Raw genomic sequence first — 13,259 nt, 5'->3', positions numbered from 1 at the left:
CTCTCAGTCTTCCTTTTTCTGAGAATGTCTTCATTTTGCCTACATTCCTGAAGGATATTTTAACTGGATATAGAATTCTGGGTTAAAAGCTATTTTATTTCAGCATTTAAAAAATGTTTCACTGCTTACTTGTTTTCATGGTTTCTGATGAGAAATACGAAGTCATGTAAAAATCATCATTGCCGCCCAGGCGCGTTGGCTCACACCTGTAATCTCAGCACTTTGAGAGGCCGAGGAGGGCAGATCACAAGGTCAAGAGATCGAGGCCATCCTGGCCAACATGCTGAAACCCCATCTCTACTAAAAATACAAAAAATTAGCTGGGTGTGGTGGCACATGCCTGTAGTCCCAGCTACTAGGGAGGCTGAGGCAGGAGAATCGCTTGAACCTGGGAGGCGGAGGTTGCAGTGAGCCAAGATCACGCCACTGCACTTCAGCCTGGCCACAGAGTGAGACTCAGTCTCAAAAAAACAAAACCAAAACCAAAACCAAAAACTAAAACACCATATCATTTTTCTCTGGCTGTTTTCAAGGTATTTTCTTTTGTCTTTAGTTTTCAGTAGTTTGATTATATTATTTGGGTGTGTATTTCTTCAAATTTGTACCGTTTGGGGTTTACTAAACCTTTTTAATCTGCAAGTTTATGTCTTTTGCCAAATTGGGGAATATTTTAGTCCTTTATTTCTTCAAGTATCTTTCTGCATGAATCTCTTTATCTTTTGAAATTCCAATAACACAAATGTTAAACCTTTTGGTATTGTCACACAGATGTATTAGGCTCTGCTCATGTTTTAAAAATCTTTTTTTAATCTCTATTGTGCAGACTGGGTAATTTTATTGATCTATCTTCAAGTTCATTTAGTCACCCAATCCAGTAAATTTTCAATTTCAGCTATTATATTTTTTTCAGTTCTAAAATTTTCTTCTGCTTCTTTTTTATATTTTCTATTTCTCTTCTGAGAATTTCTGTCTTTCCATTTGTTTCAAGAGTGTTCACACTTATTCAAGAATGATTTTAATAGCTGGGAAGCCTTTGTCTAATTTTAACATCTGTGTTCATGGCTGTTGATTATCTTTTTCCTTAAGAGATGTGAAGATTTTCCTGGTTCTTCATATGTTGAATAATTATGGATTTGATTCTGGATTTTGAATATGATATTATGGGACTCTGGGTTTTGTTAAATCCTATAGGGCATTTTGCTTGTTTTAGCAGGAAATTGACACATTTAAGTTTAGGTTGTAAATTCCTATCCCACCTTCTGTTGGCTCTGGTTCCAATTTCAGTTCAATTTTCAAAGGCTTTGCAGTGCGACTTATATCCATCCTGTGTGTGTGTGTGACGCTCAGTGGCTATTCTGGGACTTGGGCAATGGTCCTGTAGATCAGTTCTCAATATCTTTTGCATGCTGTTTAGGGTCAGACCTAAATGCACAGCTCAAAGATGGGCCCAGTGATTCATACATCTTGGATCCCATATCGCTTTCTAGAGCTTCTTTCTTTCCATAATTTCCCCCAGGGAGATCCTTCTTGCTTCCAGGTAACATCTTCCTGGTATTCGGTATTCTGACTAGATGGCCACTGCCTTAGTTTCCCTGGTCTGTTATACACTTTCCACAACTGTGTCTGCCTCAGGGACCCAGTGGTGAGAGGACAGACAGAAATGAGTAATAGGACCGATGTGTCTCACACTCTTGAATCCATGGTTCCTCTGGTCAGACAGAAGGATTCTCCTCTCTCTCATTTTTAAGCATTTGTCCAGCTATTGCTGCTTCTGTGCCAGAGTGGGATTGCCTAGGAGCTGGGACAAGAAAGGAAATAAAACCCCAGAATATTTCTTCTACTACCTCTAACCCATAAGAGACCATTTTCCTGCTCCTCAGACAAGAAAGAGGGAATGCCTCTTAGAACAATTTTTGTCTGCACCTTGTATGTACTTCTGGGTTTCAGGTTGCCTTTGAGTCCAGGCTGGGAGAAATCAGATTTAAAAAAGGAGGACTCACCCCTTACTTTAGTAGTTCTCAGAGATCTGTTTGCCTTTCCTAACCTGCTTTCTACCATTCTCTTTTTCAAAGTCCTCAGTTGGTTTACATGATACATCCTTTCCAAGGTTTCCAGTTGCATTCAGGAAGAGAGACAGAGTGGGGTATGCTATCTCCATCTTAACTGGAACCCAGAGAGTGCTCCTTTACTTTTAAATACTTCAATGTATATTTCCTAAGATGAAGGACTTTCTCTTACATGACCACACCACAATGATCAAAATCAAGAAACTTAACATTTTAATAATACTATTATATAACCCACAGTCCATTGGATCAATCATTCCAGTGATTTCCTTTATGGTTATTCTTTCCCTGGTCAAGATCTAATTAAGGATCATGAATTACATTGAGTTACCATGTCTCTTTAGTCTCCTTTAATCTGGTACAGTTTCTTAGCCTTTCTTTGTCTTTTATGATCTTGACATTTTATTTTCTATTTATTTATTTATTTATTTATTTATTTATTTATTTATTTATTTTGAGAGGGATTCTTGCTCTGCTGCCCAGGCTGGAGTGCAATGGCACCATCTCAGCTCACTGCAACCTCCGTCTCCTGGGTTCAAGCGATTCTCCTGTCTCTCCCTCCAAAGTAGCTGGGATTACAGGCACACACCACCATGTCCGCCTAAATTTTGTATTTTTAGTAGAGACGGGATTTCACCATGTTGGCCAGGCTGGTCTCGAACTCCTGAGCTCAGGTGATCTGCCCGCCTTGGCCTCCCAAAGTGCTGGGATTACAGGCATGAGCCACAGTGCCTGGCGATCTTGACATTTTAAAGAGTACAGGTCAGTTATTTTGTAGAATACCTTTCCACCTGTGTTTGATGTTTCCTAATGATTAGGTTCAGGTTATGTGTTTTTGGCAGAAATATCACACATGAGATGTTATATTCTTCCTAGGATAGCATAACAGGAGGTACATGATGTCTGTTTGTCCCATTACTAGAAATGTTATCTTTGATACTTGGCTAAGCTGCTGCTTTGCAGTTTTCTCTACTCTAAAGTTACTATTTTTGTGAGTTTCTTAAGGACTAGAGTTTGAATATAATTACATTGTTATGAGGAAAACTTTAGACTAGTGCTGTCCAGCAGAACTCTTTGCCATGATGGGATGTTCATTTTGGCACTGTTCAATATGGTAGCCATTGCCACATGTGGCTACTGAGCATTTGAAATTAGGCTAGTGTATCTGAGTGCGGTGGTTCAGCACTTTGGGAAGCCAAGGTAGGAGGATGGCTTGAGGCCAGGAGTTCAAGACCAGTCTGGGCAACATAGCAAGACCCTGTCTTTACAAAAAATAATAAAAAATGAACCAAGCATGGTGTCATGCGTCTGTAGTCCCAGCTGCTCAGGAGGCTGAGGTGGGAGGATCACTTCAGCCTGGGAGGTCGAGGTTACAGTGAGCTGTGACTGTGCCACTGCACTTCAGCCGGAGCAACACAACGAGATCCTGTCTCAAAATAAAATAAAATGAAATAAAAGATAAAATAAATGAGGCTAATGGGACTGAAGAAATGTAAGGGATATAATTTGAATTTGAAAACTTCCAGAGAACATCCTGTATTAGCATTTCCTAAAGAGTTTTTGTTGTTGTTGTTGTTGTTGGTGGTGGTGGTGTTTTTACCCTGCTCTGAGAAAAAAGGTCTCCAGGGTCAAATAAGTTAGGGATCATTCTATATACCATACTTGGGAAACACAGTACTATTTCCTGCCATCTTGGCATCTACACATCTTTGTGTTTTCACTTGGCCTAGTGCTAGGTGCAGGTAAAATTGTCAGACAATTGCTCTGTGAGTCTCCAAACAGCTCCTTAATTAGCTTGTGTAAATGACTTGCTCAACAGCACAGCCAAGTCTGGCAATGGTGGGATTTACACGTAGGCCAGCCACGTGACTCCAAAGACTGTTTCTGGTACAGCAGAAATGGCAATGGAGAAAATGATATTGAAGCTTAGGTTACCTCATGAGCCTTTGTTTAAGGTTGATACAGGCAAGAGTTATTATTTAGTCTGTGAATTCCTTTTTACCAATGCAAAACTAGGAAACATATAGCATTCACAGAATGTGGTCATTCAGTCTTCCTAAAGGAATTAATATTAACAGTCCTTGTCAACTCACAGCATAGTTCTCTGAGGATGTGTTTCTTTCTGTTTAAATAAAAGAATTCCTGAAACAGGCTAGTAGGTTAATACCTTACACAAAGTCATCCAGAGCAAATATTCTCATACAAATATAGTTGTCATAAGAGGCTCCAAGTGCCTCTCAATACTGTACACATATTCAGTCAGCTACTGAAGGGAGGAGAGAATGATTAGAAAGTATGAAGGAAGGAGGCTTGGAGTGGAGAGAAAGGAGAACAATTTGCAAAGACAAAGAAATTTTAAGCCACATTTAGATAAGAGTACTAGAGCTGGTTTGAATTAGAGGGGAATAAGCTGTGTAAGTTGCCTTCTTTCTTTTACTTCACCTGCAGTTCCTTTGGGAAGCTCTTTGCTGAGCCAGGATTAGAGAAATTTTATTCCTATAACTGTAACTTGTTTTGACCAGCTTGCCCCACCAGTTGAGAGCTATAGTTTGAAGAATTCTCAAGCAAAGAGACTTTATCTGGTTGATGAGTTCAGAATTCAGATAAAGCCTTGAAAGTGGAAACGAAGTCATTGTTGGTGCCTGATGGCTATAATTCTCGAAGGTAATCGGGTTTAAAAGCAGTTTTTTTGGTGAATGATGTCATCCTCCATAAAAGCAGATTTTAATTTCTTTTAAGATACCAGTGGAAGTTGTGACCCAGAAATGCCCCAGTGAGACCTTACAGATGGCTATTTTCCTGTGCTGTTTGGCATATGTTCATGAAAACCACAGGGGAAAATTGGCTTTGACATGCTTGTGCTTTAAGGTATATGCTGCAGTACCTTGTAAAGGTTCATTTTATTGCCAAATATAACATTCAGTTACCAACTGGAAGTGTAAAAGTTCATATTTTCTTTTTTCTGTTTGTTTTTTTTTTAACTTTTAAGACATTATATTTACTAAGATTCTGGCGATAGCTTTATGTAACAAGACACAGCATACCAGGCTTGCTACTCAACTTGTTTATGGTAAGTCTCAGCCTCAATATGAAGCTGTGTTTTTTTTTTAAATCAAAACCCTGCTTTTTATATGCTCAATATCTTGGCAAGTGTGCCATTAAACACAGCAGTGAACTTAAGACAGCAAGAGAAAGGAGTTAACAAAAGCTAAACATTGCAGCCTAAACAAACTTCATACAAAAAATAAAGGAACTATCACTGGTTACATGGAATTTTCCTGACTAATTAAAACTTTACGGTATGAAACATGCACTTTAGAATATTTAGTTTTCAAGTTCAAAAAGTACCAGTGTACCAGTGTCTATTTGAAACCATTTCTCTCCAAAGCCAAAGTGTCATCAAAATTAATTCAAATGACCCAGCATATTCTAATGCTAAAAAATATTCAGTATTATTGAAGTGGAGGTAAATCCCAGGGGTTTTGGGGCTTTCTCATGCTGCAAAGGGCTGTTTCTCTGGTTCATTCAAAGAAGCGTATGACAAAATCCAAGGATGTCCCTAAGCTCAGTAAAAGGCAAGACTCCTGGCACCTAGCTCTGACCTCTCCATAAAGCCTGGCTACTCTTTCCTCAAATACAGGAAGTGTGAGGATCAAAGGCATGTTGTTCTGCTAGCTAAAGAGACAGCAAACCACCTCCTCCCTCCATCCTAAAAAGCACCTTTCCCAGGTAAATAAAAGTCTACACGGGGAAAAAATTAAAATACACTGATCTACAGAGTACGGATTTTGAAATGTCAATGTAATCCTTACTTCAAAAATTTTAACTACTTTAAAATTTTTAACATCTGGCCATTTCTGATTCCACCTTAAAGATGTATTCAAGTTGGATTTCTGTTGATTTATCATTAAACACTTCTAGTCAAAAATATTAATTTTATTCCCAAATATCGTAACCACTAGTGCTACTGCAATGTATTATCTCCCAGAGTTATCAAGCACTGGAAGAGAAAAGAATAGATAAGCAGCAGGCAACATTTATGGCCCTTGCACACAGTGGCATTTGAATAGCTACTGGGTAGTCTGGGGATAATTCTTTTTTTTTTTTGAGATGGAGTCTTGCTCTTTTGCCCAGTCTGGAGTGCAGTGGCACCACCTCAGTTCACTGCAACCTCTGCCTCCTGGGTTCAAGTGATTCTCCTGCCTCAGCCTTCCAACTAGCTGGGATTACAGGCACCAGCCACCAGGCCCAGCTAATTTTTGTATTTTTAGTAGAGGCGGGGTTTCACCGTGTTGGTCAGGCTGGTCTCAAACTCTTGACTTCAGGTGATTCACACGCCTTGGCCTCCCAAAGTGCTGGGATTACAGGCGTGAGCCACTGCGTCTGGCCAGTCCAAGGATAATTCTAAAAACAAGAAAATTCATGCATTATAGTAAATATGTTGTAATTTTCACATTTGAAATTTCCTTAGACATTGTACTTTCTCTATAAGGGAATCCTGATTTTTCTTAATATTATGATGAGTCAGGACTTGAACTAGCAGCCTTCTTTCTCTTCTTACTGTTTTTCTCATGCTCCTTTTTCCTTTTTTTGTGTTGTTTTTTCTCATTCTTCACTGCTTTTCTTCTTTTTTGCTTATCTCCTCAATATACTCTGATTCTGACAAGGACTCAGGTGATAAAGATTTATCTTCAGAATATGGGTTTCTTTTTGCTGAGTCCTTTAATAGCCTTTTTCTTTCTCAGTTGGGTCCTTCTTTTTCTTTAAAAAGAAGTCTTTCTTCCTTATTGTCTTTCTATCCTTACTGTCTGATTCAGTTTCTGACATGGAGCTTTCAGAAGATTTATGTGAATGGTTCTTTTTCTTTCTCCCTTTTCCATGTTTCTTATCCTCATCCTCAGAATCAGAAGAACTGCTTGAAGAATCAGAGCATGACGAAGACGATGAATACCTACCAGATTTCTTCTTTTTCTTTTTTTTTCTCTTTTTTTGGATAAGCTCTTACTTTAACTTAACAATTTCTTCCTGTGTTTTTCTAGTTTTTCCTTCAAATTCATACAAAGCCTTGGCGCCTTTTTCTTTTTCTTTTCTAGTTGCTCTTGCACTTCTTCCCAGATAGGCCTTGGTTGATGGAGAGAATCCTGGATTGTTGGCCCTTAAGACTGGATTGGACCCCTTGATCTGGCCATTGCTGTTGGATTCACGTAGGCTACCCGATGATCCTGCTTCTCCTTGGTGCCCGAGTGAGCGCACAGTCACTCATCAAGGAACACGGTCACCCACCAAGGGAAACCTGGCTCGGGAGGCAGCTGAAGTAGGCCTGCCGCAGGTCCTTCTGCACTAAAAGTTCGTATTTTCATGAAAATCTTACCAATGTGTTTAGCAGGCTTGCTTGTTTCATTTTCCCCCATTATTCAGTGCCTACTTGGTTTACCACTAGAGGGCATTGTTGGCAGTGATATCAAGAGAAAGCATACTACAGCATTTTGCCAAAAAATTTTGTGCAATCTTTTTCAATTTTCATTTCAGCCAGTAAATAAAAACATACATTTAAAAGCTACTTCATTTAATATTTTATTTTTATATTTTATGCATCCCAAATACTGAGCTTCTAGGCTTTTTGTGTGTATTAATTTAATAAAAGAGAAATCATTGTAAACTTTGGTTCCAGTTTTCCAACAAACGCTAAATCTAGAATCTGTCAGTTTTCCCCCTGCAATGTAATACACTCTCACACATCCGCTCTTGGAATGTTATCGAGCACTTGGAGACTCATTATTTTTTATTTCCCAAAAGAGTGAAACTATTCTATTTTCCATATCATGGCTTTCCTGATATTTGTCAGAGGATCTCAAACTAGCAAGGGACCTTCAGTTTATCTAGTTCAACTATTTATAATAGACAGAATTTCTTCTACACAGTGATGAAGGGCTGTCTAAACCTCAAAATGATAAGAGAAGCGTTTTCCATTTTGGGACAACTGTATTATTTATTGGAAAGTTCATCAGGTGAAGGCAGAAGTTTGCCTCTTTGAAATGTATCAGATAAGATCTTTTAGTTGCAGATAACAGGAACCAAATCAAGCTTGCTTATGAAAAAGGGGGGTAGATTAATTGTTAGAAAATAGAGGTGTCCGGGGCCTTTTGGGGGGTGGGGGGCAAGGGGAGGGAGAGCATTAGGACAAATACCTAATGCATGTGGGGCTTAAAACCTAGACGACGGGTTGATGGGTACAGCAAACCACCATGGCACATTATGCCTACATAAAAAACCTGCACATTCTGCACATGTATCCCAGAACTTGAAGAAGAAGAAGAAAACAGAGGTGTCTTGTGGGCTGTGGGTAACTGGACACCTGAGATCTGTCGGTACTCAGTCTCTCTCAGTCTGCTGCATCTGCTTCCTTCTATGTAATTACTTCATTCATTTCTCTCTGCACATCAGGATTTTCTGCTTCTCGCATCCCCATGGTGAAATATGCCATTTGAATGATAAAAATGACAAATAACTTTTGTTACCTAGCTGGAGTAGGCTGTTTCAGCATTCTATGAAGCTGGCCACCTCGGGATGGTGCAGTATGTGATTTGATCTGTCGTTCCCAGGGTCACGGGCCCACTCTCACACTGCCTTCATGGTGAAGTAGGTCTCTTGGTTGGATGCTTTGTTGTGTGGGTTTCCAGGTCTGTGGATGAGGCACTCCAGAAGCCCTTGGTAATGGTGCTGGCTAAGGCTGTGCAGGCAGGAAAGGAATACACACGCTTAGGACAGGTATCTGTCCCTGTGAGGATGAACGGCTGACTGGTCTTTCCAGGATGGAAGGGTTCCATGTGGTCAACTTGCTACTAAGTGGCTGGTTGATTCCCTCAAGGAATATGCCATATTGAAGATTCAATGTTTATCTCTGTCGGATGTTCAGAGGTAACAGTAGGTAGACAGGCATTGGTAAGTGAGATTCATGCTGTCAGGCTCACACATAGCCTCCATTTCTGCCACCATGTCCACCCTGTTCATGTGTTCATCATGCCTGCTCTGGGTGACCAATGACAAAGACAAGTTAATGTCAAGAGGCTGAGTCATCTCATTTTACTTGGTTGTTCAGTGCTTTTTCCATGGTAGATGCTTTCTGGTGGGTATCCACATGTAAGACACAAGTCTTGACACTTTATACATTCACCCATTTGTCTACCCACATGGCTTTTCCTCAGACTCCTTGTCTCTGATCTTCCAGTCCTTTTCCTTCCAGTTCCCTGCCTGCACAACTAGGCCATTGGCCATTTCCTAGGAATTTATATATATTTTCACCTTGGGTCATTTCTCCTTCTATCCAAAGTGGATGACCAGTTATACTGCTCATAGATCTGCCATTGGGAAGATTTCCTCTTTACTCTCTTTCCCTGAATGTGGTTGTAATGAAGCCACTGTCTATTTTTTGGTTTTCATCCATATACTGAGCCAATCCATCCATAAACCAAGCTTTGGCTTCTTTCTTTCTTTTATCTGGTCACACAGGACCCCTCTGGCCCACCCTCCCTCATTCCCACCCAAATATGTTCATAAGTGCAAGAGTTGGGGGCATTGACTGGTATAGCTGTGCTTGGTGATATGGGGTCTTGGTTTCCTACGCATGAAACTTACTCAAGCCTTCCAGCCCTGTTCAGGTTTAATCCCACATATATCAGCACTCTCTTACAATGGACTGCTACTAGCAGGACTGGAAGGCATGAGTAAGCATCATGTGGCTTTATGATTTAGTGAATCCTACAGAATTCAGTGCATAATAAGCATTTCCAGATGGTCATTTGGTCTCTCGTGGTCAATTGTTCCATCACTTCTAGGACCCAAACACACCAAAAATAAGAGCTGTTTTTCAAAGTGCACATAATTTGATGTTGATGGCATGGTTTTGCTCCATAATCTCAGGGGTCTGAGTTGTGATTCTTTCACTTGAGCTTGCCAAACACTCTTTACTACATCTTTTCCCACCACATGACACCTCTTACCATGGGGCCTGTTGAATCATATGGACCAAGTGACAGGGCTGATTGCACTGCGGCCTGGTCCTGCTTTGACACCTTTTCCTGCTCAAGGCCCCACTCAAAGCTGGAAGCTTCCCGTATCACCTGATACATGGGCTGTAGAAATATTACCAGGCATGAAATGTATTACCTCCAGAGCTCAAGGAAGCTGACAAGTGGTGGCCTTTCTTTGTGGCAGGAGATGGAGACGCAAGATGCAGCAATTTGTCTTTAGTTTGGAAGAGCTAACCCTACACACCACTCACCTACTGGACTCCCCAAAACTTCACTGAAGTAGCTAGTCATGAATCTTCACAGGTTTTATCTCTCATCTCTTGGAATACATGTCAAGTGATAATAAAAAATATAGATTTGCCCCTTGTCCCTGGTTTCTGACACAGATCTTCTAAAATTCTTGGAATTTCCTTAGTGATAGGGGTAATAGAATCATCTTTTGGTATTCATAACAAATATCTTTCAACCATACCTGAGTTTATGCTAGCAGAGTGACTCTTGATGGGCCCCTAAATAGCTTCAGGAGGGGAGCTAGTTGCCAGAGGAGTTGACCATTGTAATTAGTGGGTTGAAACTTTCAACTTCACCTCTGAACCTCCAGGGAGGAGAAAGAAACTAGAGATTGAGTTTAATCATGACCAATGGTTTAATCAATCATGCCTACATAGTTGAACCTCCATCATAATCCCTAAACGATGGGATTCAGAGAGCTTCTGGGTTGATGAACACATCCAGGCGCTGGGATAGTGGTCCTCCCAGAGAGGGCATGGAAGCTCTACATTCCTTCTCCCATACCTTGCCCTTTGCATCTTTTCCATTTGGCTGTTGCTAAATTGTATCCTTTATAGTAAAGCAGTAAGTAAACTGTTTTCCTAAGTTCTGTGAGGCCTTGTAGCAAATTAACAAACCTGAGGTGGGGATTGTGGGAGCCCCATTTTGTAGCCATGTCAGACAGAAGTATGTGTTCACTGGAGACCCAATACTTACAACTGGAGTCTAAAGTAAGAGCAGCCTTGTGGGACTGAGTCCTTAAATCTGTGGGGCCCAACTCGAATCCCAGATAGTTAGTGCCAGAATTGGATTGAATCATAGGACACTCAATTGGTGTCAGAGGATTGGAGAGTTGCAGACTTTTTTGGTTAAGGGAAAGACCCTACACATTGATATCATAAGTGTTGTAAGTAAAAACAGCACAGAATGTCTTACCAAGGCCACCAGTATACTAGCTACCTCCTGCTTGACCTGTCCAAAGCATATGATGTCATGATGTAGTAGATGAGTGTGATATTCTATGGGATGTCCAGGTGGTCCAGACCTTTTAGGACCATATAGTAGTCCCTTATTATCTGTAGGAAATATGTTCCAAGATTCTCAGTGTGTGCCTGAAACTGTAGATTGTAGTGAACCCCATACATACTATGCATGAGTTTCTTTTTCCTTCTCAATTTAACAGATAGAAGATTCATTCTAACCATAGGTCTTAACAACCTCAGCATAGGAGAACTTTTAGTTTCAACTTAAAGGAAGCAATTTACAGCTTTTCTTTGGCATATCGAATTGCCAGCATCACTACTCTTGCATTTTGAGGCCATTATTAAGTGAAATAAGGGGTATTTGAGGAAGCACTGTAATACTGTGACAGTCGATCTGATAACAGAGATGGCTGCTAAGTGACTAATGGGTGGGTAGTGTACACAGTAGAGAGATGCTGGACAAAGGGAGGATTCACGTCCAGGGTGGGCTAGAGCAGGACAGCTTGAGATTTCATTCTGCTACTCAGAATGGCATGCAGTTTAAAACTTTGGGCGAGGGCACCACACTAAACGTGTTCTTGATCCTGTCTGGGTACTCTTCCTGTATCTTGCTGATGAGGAAAGTACCCATCCCAGACCCAGTCCCCCGATCCAAAGAGTGAGCCATCTGGAAACCCTGTAGGCAGTCACAGCTCTCAGCTTGGATTGTTTATTTCCTGAATTTTCCACGTAATACGTTCATACCATGGTTGACCATGGATAACCGAAACTGTGGAAAGCAAAACCACAGATAAGGTGGGACTACTGTATTGTGAACAAGGGCAGAAGAATTCACGTAACAAAAAGGCAAAAATATAGGAGAATATTACCCTCTATCCCATGTGAATGTGAAAGATTTATTATCCTGTTTTCTATTAGGGATGGAAAAAGAGCGCATGTACCAAGTCAGTGAGCACATACCATGTACCTGAGGTTTAATTAATCCAGTCATGTTACCTCTTCCAGCACCACAGCTACAATTCAAGTACTTCTTGGTTAAATCTACAGTAGGCTATAGTCAGTCTCAAGGATCTATCTGGCTTCTGAAGGAATGAGATTGCTTGCTTAAGTGGAGAAATAAGGGGTCATTATCCTTGCATTCATTAGGTCTTTAATAGTATCCTAATCTCTCTCATTCCTCCTGGGACACAATATTATTTTTGATTCATTATCTTGGCCAGGGGTATGGAGGGAATTTTCAGAGATTTCCATATTACCTTCCCCACTATGATAGCTCTTGCTCCACAGAGCAATGACTCCTCAATATGAGGCTTTTTCCAAGTGGAAAACCTATCGATTCCAATTATGTACTTGTAGAGTGGGGAAATGACCACAGTGTGAGTGGGCAGACTTAGTGGCTCCACTGAGAATCTGATTTTAGATAGGACTCCATTTGCTACCTGTCCCCTATAGGCCCTCATTCTAACAGGGAGGAGTTGTGATGACATCTCCAGGCATTAACATCATCATCTCAGGTCCTGTGTCTAATAATCCTTTCCACAGTGTACAGTCCATTGAGTAAGTGGTTGTATATCCCTTTGAAGAAGGGCCAGAGGAATCATTATGGTATATATTTTTCATAGTATTGTAGGGTCCTTTCTCCTAGGAACCTGGATACATCTTTAATCAGTGGGCCTAAATATGCAAGTTTGACTCAGCTCTGGGAACTGAGCAAACAATTGTGACTTATATTGGGGTGATTGCCCTCATATTCCTGCTCCTTCATTCTTGCTTTTTAAAAAAAATTATATATATTGAGCAACATCCTTGTTGACTGCCCATCTGTTTTCCCTCAGAGACAGTGTGTACTATTAACCATCTTCACAACTCCTTGAGCATAAAGTCTCCTTGACTGTTCCCATGGTCTTGCT

At 40.6% G+C, this 13,259-nt stretch overlaps 1 pseudogene; it reads right to left on the bottom strand.

Annotated features, from left to right (window-relative positions):
* Positions 1-2,649: 2,649 nt before the first annotated feature.
* On the bottom strand, positions 2,650-7,318 carry LOC740438 (protein FAM133B-like; annotated as a pseudogene).
* Positions 7,319-13,259: the final 5,941 nt, after the last annotated feature.

This window comes from Pan troglodytes, chromosome 10, assembly GCF_028858775.2.
Source record: "Pan troglodytes isolate AG18354 chromosome 10, NHGRI_mPanTro3-v2.0_pri, whole genome shotgun sequence".
Taxonomy (NCBI): Eukaryota; Metazoa; Chordata; class Mammalia; order Primates; family Hominidae; genus Pan; species Pan troglodytes.
The sequence above is the reverse complement of the archived record's forward strand: the minus strand, read 5'-3'. Positions and strand labels throughout refer to the sequence as shown.